This window comes from Cupressus sempervirens, chromosome 7, assembly GCF_028749045.1.
Source record: "Cupressus sempervirens isolate cs-2001-9-10 chromosome 7, ASM2874904v1, whole genome shotgun sequence".
Lineage (NCBI taxonomy): Eukaryota > Viridiplantae > Streptophyta > Pinopsida > Cupressales > Cupressaceae > Cupressus > Cupressus sempervirens.
Window position 1 is genome coordinate 745,392,931 of NC_143124.1, and position 9,843 is coordinate 745,402,773.

The window sequence follows — 9,843 nt, forward strand, 5'->3', positions numbered from 1 at the left end:
AAGTGGAGGGAATAGGTTGCATGTCGTGAATTCACAACCTTCCTAACAAGATATTGTAAGTTAACTTTAAGTCTAAAACTTGAAAAAAAATTTCTTTTAACACTAGACCTACCATAATTGGAAAAATTACCATACCCTTGGAGGACCTCTCCTCATTTTCATAAGCCTTAATGGTGATTTTCTTGTTTGGATCCATAGCATCCTCCATATACCCTAAGGCTTTTGCCAAATTTAGAGTGCAAATGTTCAATCCCACTCCATCATCAACCAAAGCTCTGTTAACTTTTTTTTTATGAATGAACACTTCAATATGCAATGGGGAGCTTTGGGAATGAAAGGCTGACATGTCATCTTGAACAAAAGAGGATACACAATGAGGGGCAACAAGATTACTGACCATGTTTTGAAATCTACTAATGTCAAGGTCATTTGAAACTAAGGCTTTGGTGAGGATTTCTTTATGCTTAGAGGAAATTTACAACTCAAAAATGGAGATATGGGTGGGAGTTTTGAGTAATTGGTTGACTAAGTAATATTTGGGCAAGGAGGAACTCATAGTTGCATAATTAGAATTTATCACGGGCCCTGGTAAAATAATTTTAGAGGGCTAGCCTTAGGTAACAATATTGGATGACTGTTTCTTGTTTTTATACTTAATTATGATGATGTTTATGGCATCATCAAATCTGGAGATCATATTGATGGTTTTATTGTAGTGATGAGCATAAATAACCTTATCATGAGGAGGTGCACTTTGATCAGCTCTAGAGGATTCACCCTTTTCATGGCTCATGAAATGGTTCTTGAAGTCCATATGGTCTTCATTTTTGTTAAGATTATTCACTTCAATAGTTCCATCGTTGATTAATTTTTTTATGCCTCCCTTAAGGGAGAAACAATTTTTTGTTAAGTACCCCCTATTTTGGTGGTAGGCACAAATGTACTTGTCATTCCACCACTTTGATTTAACTTGAGGTTCATAGGGTTTGGTTTCAGGTAGTACAATGAATTCATTGGCCATGAGGGTCTGTAAAGCACTCTCATAAGACACCCCAATAGGTGTATACTCCTTGGATATGTTGGAAGATTGATATCTTCTTGGAGGAGGAGATTGATTATAAGAAACTTGTTGGTTAGACATTGAGGTATTTGTCATGTGACATTGGTAAAATGGACAGGTATTATCTTTTTTAGATGTGTTTGGATTGGTGCTATTGATGATATAATACTGCTAATTTGGATGAGGTTGAGTTTTTGGTTTGACATGGTTAGTTTCAACAACCCCATCATTGACAGTGCTTTTTTTGTTGTTTCTCCACCATGACTTTTTTTTATCAATGGACCGATCAGAGGAATGGTTTGCCTATGTAGAGTTGTTTGAGAAACCCTTACCATCTTTTGGCAACTTGATGATATTGTTGTTGATCAGAGTTTCTTCTACTTTAGAAACATTCTCTAGGGTAGTCTTAAATTCTTTATGCCCTTGGAGTTGGAGCTAGTAGGTCATGGGTTTTGAGAGACTATTGATGAAGATGTCAGTCTTCTCTTTATTCAGAATGTCTCTGTGATATTTGGCAAATGTGCCTCTCCACCTTTCTAGGAAGCCTTTGAATTATTCTCTAGGAATTTGTTTCATGTTACACAAATCAATTATTTTAACTTCCCTTTTAATATTATATGAGTATTGGGTGATGAATATGGAAGCCAATTGATCAAAGGTCTTAAAGTTAGAGGGTAGCTTGTGGAACCACTCCATGGCCTACCCTCTAAGGCTCCTAGCAAATAGATGCATGAGATATGTTGTATCATGAAAAAACTCCATACTTAGAGTATATAATTGTCTAAGGTGAACTTGGGAATCTAATGTACCAAAATATTTATCATATTTTAGTATTTGCACATTCTAAGGAAAAGGTGTGAAGATAATGCTTTTATCAAATGGAAGAGACCACACCTTTTCAAGGCTATTTATTGCAAGTTTTATGTTTTCTCACTTCATTCTTTCTATTTCCAATTGTAAATCTTGTAGTTTCTATATAACAATATCTAAAGGTGACTCTTCTTCATCCCATTTAAGGTTGGTTACATCAAAGTTGGATGACATTTTGTCACCTTGTTGTGCTAATACTAGTATGGAACATTCTTTGTGTTTTTCAAGTATCTTGTCCATGATATTTACAACTTTAAGATTTTGCTAAAAATCTTCAATTTTAGTTTCGATGCTCTTTTCATCCCACATGTTGGATGAACCCATTTTTGTAAAGGGTTTTGAACTTTGGTTAAACAAGGGTAACTCATGGGTTACCGTGTTTGGTGAATAATCCATTGATGTAACAAGTCTAATAAGATCTAGAGGTTTTGTGCATTTAATGGTTATGTTGGCTATTCTAGTACTCACTCGTATAGGTGATCATTTTGGTTTCATGGCTATACTGGTTTTATGTAGTGGCATGAGATGTGAATAGGATTCCTCTAACTCTTATGCATTTTCACAATATTAGGGTTTCTTTTAACCCTAATTCATTTGAAGTGACAAGCTAAACTTGACAAGACATTTGGCAATGATAGTATAAGTTCACTTCCATGGAGTCAGGTAGGGAACGAATGTGTGTCTCTAGATATTTCTGGCTTGCTAGGGGAAGTGAAGCAATAATTACTACTGGATTAAGAATCTCAGAAGGGAATTTATACGTTGGCTTGTTTCAAAAATAATTATGGTCAATTTTGAGATCTCTCAGCATTGGAAAATATCAATGGGGAAAAAGGGTATCTGAATCCATTATTTGTTTGCAAGTGTCATGTATGCAAATAGCCTCTATTTTAGGTTTCTTCTCAGATGCGCTACAAGATTTCTCAAATGTGCTATTCATTGATTATATGCACTATTTAAATGTTCAAATGTGTTATTTTATCTGTCATATGAATTGTTTCAAGGTTTAAATGTATTTTTCTGTGAGGTAAATGTGTTATTAAAATCTTTAGATGCATTGTTTTACACTTAGATGCACTATAAAAAAGTTACAATGCATCACAGAATGGGCCAAATGCGTTGTTTTAAGAAGTAAACAAACTATTTTAGGATCTTTTAGTAGTGTTCTTGTTCTGTACTTGGTTTCTCATACCAATTTATAGTTACTTTTTCGAAGGGACTATGAGTCGATCTAGAGTTTATTATTAAGCTTTAAAAAACATCCAAGCACAATAGTAGAAACCACAATAATATAAAACTACACGCACCTAGAAAAATGGAAGAAAAGTACTTCCTAACAAGGTTGTCTAGAGCTGGTGACTAGTGGGTTTTATTTTTAAATCAACAATGTTTGGATTTATGTCTCTTATGACAGAGAGCTTCCCACCAATGCTAAGAAGGTTTGACACAATCCCTTATGAGAATACTGGAGGAAGGATAGATTTTGAACACAGGTGGCTTTCATTCAATTAGGAATGCAATATTGGAAGGCATTCCCTCTCACCAGGCCCTACTAAGATAACTCAGGAGTTAGCCTTTCTATGGTTGAGTAATCCTACCTAGTAGAAAGCATAAAAATGAAAATAAAAAATAGGTTTGGGAATTTGATCACTCTAGGAGAGTGAGAGAATATCCCTACTATCCCTATGTCCCAAACACAACTAACACAATTATTTAATTACAAGCCCTTATACTATAGAAGACAAAGGGGCTCCTAGTTAATCTGTGTGGGTTCTTTCCTCATTCAATTGTAACTAATCCTTACAAAAGGTCGGGCATTCTAATCAACTCAAAAGAGTTGAGAGCATAGGCCTAGTCCCATTTAGATCAGTGAGATCAAATGTTTCTCTTAAACTAGGTTTTGAACTTAGAAATGTTGCACTTTGAATTGAAAAGAGCTGAGGTCCACTTACTTGATTCGATGCTAGCAAAGGCTGGGTGCATTTCTAAGGTTCTTCATTCTTGTCATGTGCAATCCTTAGTTTGGGAGTTCTTGTTAGCTTGGAAGAGACCTATAAGTAACCAATAATTAGATCTAGAAGTTAGATTCAACAATTTATAACTTTTATCAGATGCACTATAGGAATAAGCATTTGTGTTACATAATGTATCATATGCACTATTTAGACTAGTAAATGTGCTATAAAAAGTGGCAAATGTGCTTTAAGAAACTTTAAATGCACTACAAAAATGTTGAAATGTACTATAGAAATATTTAAAAGTAGTACAAAAATGTTTAAATGTGCTAAGAGATTGTTTGAAAATGTTAAAATAGAGTTCAAAGGTGTTGTAGTGTTAGAAGATTGCAAATCTATCCTTTGTGCATTCAGTAAAGCCTTTAAGAGTTTGTTGTCACAGTTATGAAGCTTCCAAAATGTTGTTGAACCTACAACTAACTAGATCTACACAATAAAATAACAAGAAACACAGATCTATGGTAAAAATAGAAGATTAGAAAGAAAGATTGAATAATAGAGAGGGTTTAAGTTCAAGCCCCATGGTGGGCGCCAATTTGTACATAGTATATTCACGTATTCATGAGACTTTAATATAGAGTGTAGATAAAATGAAAACAAACTAAACTAAACCCAAGAAATCATTGTCAAATGGAAACTTTACAAACATCCCATGTTTCCCTAACTACAACCGCTAAGAAACCTCTCAGACCAACATCTTAGTGATCGTTCTAGAATGGGAGTATGCTTAAAATGTAGATCTACAAGAATGTGTGCAAGATCTATGACTAAATATCAATTATATTGTGTAACAACTCTAGAATGTTATTATATGATTATGCAATGAGCTAAATATGTGCTATGATGATACTAAATGACATGAAAAGAAAGCTAAAATGCTATCAAAAAGACATGAAATTTCTAAGATGATAGTGCTAGCATGATAACTCTAAATGTGCCTACAATGTAGATGCCTAAAACTTTGATCCCTTAGCTCTTGAATTTCCCTCCTATTAATAGTATTTTGGAAGGGGTTGAGGTAAGAATCAGGATTTTACCTTTGATTGGAGGATGGAAGTAAAATTGAAAATATCTCATTAAGAGACCAAAACGAAGAGTCCAACAGACTTAGATTTGGGGATAAATGAGGATTTTTCCAATTCCTTAAAATGTAAAAGGGGGATTTTTACTTTTATGAGGATAAATGAGATTATTGGTTTAATAAATGTCCTATTTATTTTGAAAAAGTTTGTCTTTTTCATTCTCCCTTTTTGAATTTCATTTTATGATTCTGAATTATTTTTCTCCTCTTTTTGAAGTTGATTTAGGTCTCATTGATTTGATAGATGATTAATGACATGATGTGATCCTTGATTTGAAAGTCTATTGTGTTTGTCTAATTTCCTCCTTAATTTGTGTTGATTGATCAAAATTGTGTAGTTTAGGTCTTTGCAAACATTTGGGTGTCTGAGTGACGATAGGGGAGGAGTGTGCCCCCTCAAGAAAATATGGAAAAAGGCTCATTTTGTCAAATTTTCTCAAAAAGGACACATAAAGAAAAAGAAAAAAAAAAGGAAAATGCATAAAATATCATTTTGCATGACTTGTGGGATAAACAAGATCAAATAGGGTGAGAAATGGGTACAAGGATGAAAAATGAGAGTTGGGACAAAAAAGGGACCTTGAGGGTGTGGGGGGGGGGGGGGGGAACCTCTACATAGATTCACATATTTGGTGGTGTGGATCCATCAATAATTGATGTTGGTTGAGATGATTAGGGATAATGGAGAAAGATACCCTAGACTTTGGGACTACTATTATAAATTGGTTAAAGACTGACTACTACATGTCTATACTGTGGGAGCCAATGATGATGTTCTCATTGCGGGAGCATTATCCACTAACCATGGCCTTAGGTAAGAGAATAATAGAGGTAGAGTGGGGGAATGTTTAGCTTTATTGGCTTCAGTATGTCCATGAGTGGGTGGACCTAAGGCCACATTTGAAATAGATATCAACACTGATCGAGAGGTGGCACACGCTGACCTCAAGCTTCCACCTACTAATAGAGGAGGCTATTGTGACATTGTTGGATGTGTGGAGGATATTGTGGGTCTTAATTTGGGGCATGTACCTAGAATACATGCTAGTGGGTGCATACTCTTATCTACAAGAGTGTTTTAGGTGGTGGAGACATCAACTTCCTATTTAACGGACTTGGTTATCATGGAGGGAGGTGATGGACTATGAGTTGACACAACTAGCCCTATATCTATAATTTTTAATATGGAAGATTGTATTAGATCATGTCAGGCATGACTTTCCCATCAGGTGGACTCAAGTTCTGAGCACTCTATTATAGGATGATGAAGTAGTCTTCTATTGGGGGTACACTATCTTGGCCCAATGTATTATGATTTACACATGTGTGCATACAAGACACATATGACCATGGGGCCCAGGTTGATGCTATTACTAGTTTGGTCCTAGAATCACCTAGGGGGCACACAACCCATCACATAGTGAGAGACCTGACAACCCAATGAATTATTTATATGTTGATACAAGTCCCATGTCCAATTTACCTCTACCAATTCCTTAGGATTTTGGTGTTGATGCTTGGATGAGATTATCATGTTCAGTTGGACACCATACACAAGTTTCAAGAGTTTGGATTCCACACTTCCTATAGGGGGTGAGGATGATATTGAGGATAAGCTCAACCTATAATATGTGTAGTCATACTACTGGTTGATAAGCTGGATAGTGCATGTCTATTTTTGATATATGCCCTCTAGGGTACAAAGGTAGTTTAAGAGGATCAAGGACATGGTACCCTATAAATTCCTCTATCTAGTAATGTCCATTTATTTTGAGCATAGGGAACTACCATCCAACTAGCATATGCATAATGGTGGGTTACACATAATCCTGTGAGACTATTAGTGCTAGGGCCATTTCCACTAGTAGAGTAGGCACATTGCAGGGGTGACAATGTTGGAGGAGCAGATGATGGAGGGGGTAGAGGCAGGGGAGAAAATGGACATAGGAAGCAAATACGCTAATGGGAAGGACATGCACCATCAATGCCACCACCAATTTTTAGAGTGTCGTAGGGGCCATAGGGACAAGGGTTGCAGGGATAGGGGCCATAGAGATTGCAACCATCACCATCACTACAAGTACCACAAAGAATACCTCTTGCACAATAGGGGGATTATGATATGGTGAGGGCAGAGTAGGAAAATCTCAAGATAGAGGGGGCCCACTTACAAGGGGAGATAGAAGGAGAGAGGGTCATGGTTGTGAGTGCCCATATAGTGATTAACCAGCTATAGGTAGAGATTTCCCACCTCTAAGTAGAGGTACAAGTAAAGTAGGCTAGAGAGGACAACACTTAGAATTCCTTAGAAGTATTGTAGGCGAGGGTGGATGCTAAAGATTTTTTCAAGGTCAACACTCAAGCCAATGGAGAGGATTTGAAGAGTTAGATGCCCTTCATTAGGAGGTAGTCATTTTTTAGGCCAATAGAGAGGGTCTACAACAACAAGTAGATGTGTATCGCAGATAGTGAGATTTTTCCATTCAAGATACACAAGACATGGGGTTGGCAATAGTGATGCAGGAGGCCTTGACCACACATCACCATGAGTCCTGAGCCCTTAAAGAGGATGGATACTACAAATATGGTAATATGAGGTCATGTTAGTGGACTAGCGACAAGATAATTTTTAGGAGCCATCCAACTATTGGACTATTGGGGGTCAATGGAGATCAGAGTAGTTAGTTCAGTAGTCTAGGCCTCCATAAGGAGGTGACATAGGAGGAGCAAGACCCTCCTAGCTAGACAATTTATCCATAGCAATGGAAGTTTTGACATAGTGATAGATATACACGCATGTACTGATGCAATCATTTTCATATTTTTGATGTACGATGATGTACCACATATGATGGACTAGATGATTCTTTTTTATATTATATATGGACTATATATGGACATAGATTTTTTGATATCTATATATTCATGTGACATGGTTCAATGGCCTTATATGTAGATGTATTAGTTTTATTGATGTTGATGCATTTGATGGACATGTGTACATAGTAGACTTGCAAGCATAGTAGATACTTTAGGAACATAGATGTAGATTTTGTAGCTATCACGGAACAAATTACATATACAAACTATAGAGGTCTAGGCACATCCACGATTTTTTTAGGGAAGTTGGTGGAAAGTGTGCTAACACATTTCCCCCAATAATATGTAGATAGTTCTATGGATGTATGATGCAACTAATTGATATGTGATGTATAGATATATATGATTATGCACATGGATATTGATTAATGAGTAATGATAGATAACAATTATAAGTTAATTAATGTAATGGACTAATAAGATTCAATAAGTAATGACTAATGATTAATTCAAATGTGAGGATAAGTGATAAGTATATATGGAGGCAATGAATATAAAACACAACTTAACAAACTATGAAATTCTAGTAACATATCAAGCTGCACCAAAATTAATGAAAAAATGGAGGACTAATGCAACTTGATGAGTGATGATAACTAATATGAAATGTAACAGGAACCATGAGACCTTAGATGAAATGTATCAAACTATAACTCATAGGAATCAAGTAGCCAACATAAGAGGGGGAGAAGAAAAAAATCCCTTATCTCAAGCAAAGCATAATGAACCCTAAACTACATGATATCGAGGGCTTCAATTGTGTTCATATGGGAGATCATGCCCTAGTTTTATTTTGCAAAGGAGTTATGCATCACGTGCTATAGTAGCACAAATGACAAGGTTTCTTTACATGGACTAGACTTGCAAACATAGTCGATACTTTAGGAACATAGATGTAGATTTTGTAGCTATGACGGAACAAATGACATATACAAACTATAGAGGTCTAGGAACATCCACAATTTTTTTAGGGAAGTTGGTGGAAAGTGTGCTAAAACATTTCCCCCAATGATATGTAGATAACCATAACCTAGAAAGTGACATAGATGTGCTAAAGAATTAGGGAAATAGATCATACCGCAAAAGATACGTGTAGTCAATTTAAGCAATTCAAGTGTTACCAAGATATTGATAATTGAGGAAAACTTGAGGAGGCAACCACTAACAAAAATAAAATGAAATGAACAAAAAAAACCTCCTAACCAACTAGTCATTTAGTCTACAGTTCTTTCCATGAGCTTTATTCTGATGGTGAAATTTTTGATATCACTATAGGAAGGAGTCATCTTTGTTAGGATTAAACCATGGACAAAAATAACAATTACATGCAAATATAACCAATAAAAAAAAGATAGATCACATAGAAAAGAACACAAGGTACCAAGATTTAACGTGGTTCTCCCAATCCCTAGGCTACATCCACCAAATAGCAAGTCCAATATTATTACAATCTAGTGATTACAACTTGATTACAATCTGTAATCCCTTATAGCTCAATACCGCCGCAAGAACCAATTTTACATCACAAATTATTGAAAATACCTAACCCTAAGCCCTTTTATACAAGTAATTTTATGCCACTTTAGGGTTATAACATGTTAGCCATATGTCGGCCACAACGTCAGCCACGGTCCAAAAGTTTTTTCTGGGGCAATGCCTTGAACTCCAAAGAATTTATGAGGTATGTATAGTAATTTCCTAATTAGTCACCACAAACTAACAATCTCCCACTTAGGGACTCATCAGGCTCCAAACTAGACAACAATATCCCACATGAGACTGATCTTGTGGCAATACTACTACCACATGGGGCTCCCACTAGATCAAACCACCTTAGACTCTACTGTTCTTTTATTCATGTTCAGTCTAGAAGACCAACTAAAGTTGAAGAGGAATTCAACTTCTCCCTTGTCACAACCTTTGCAAACATATCTGCT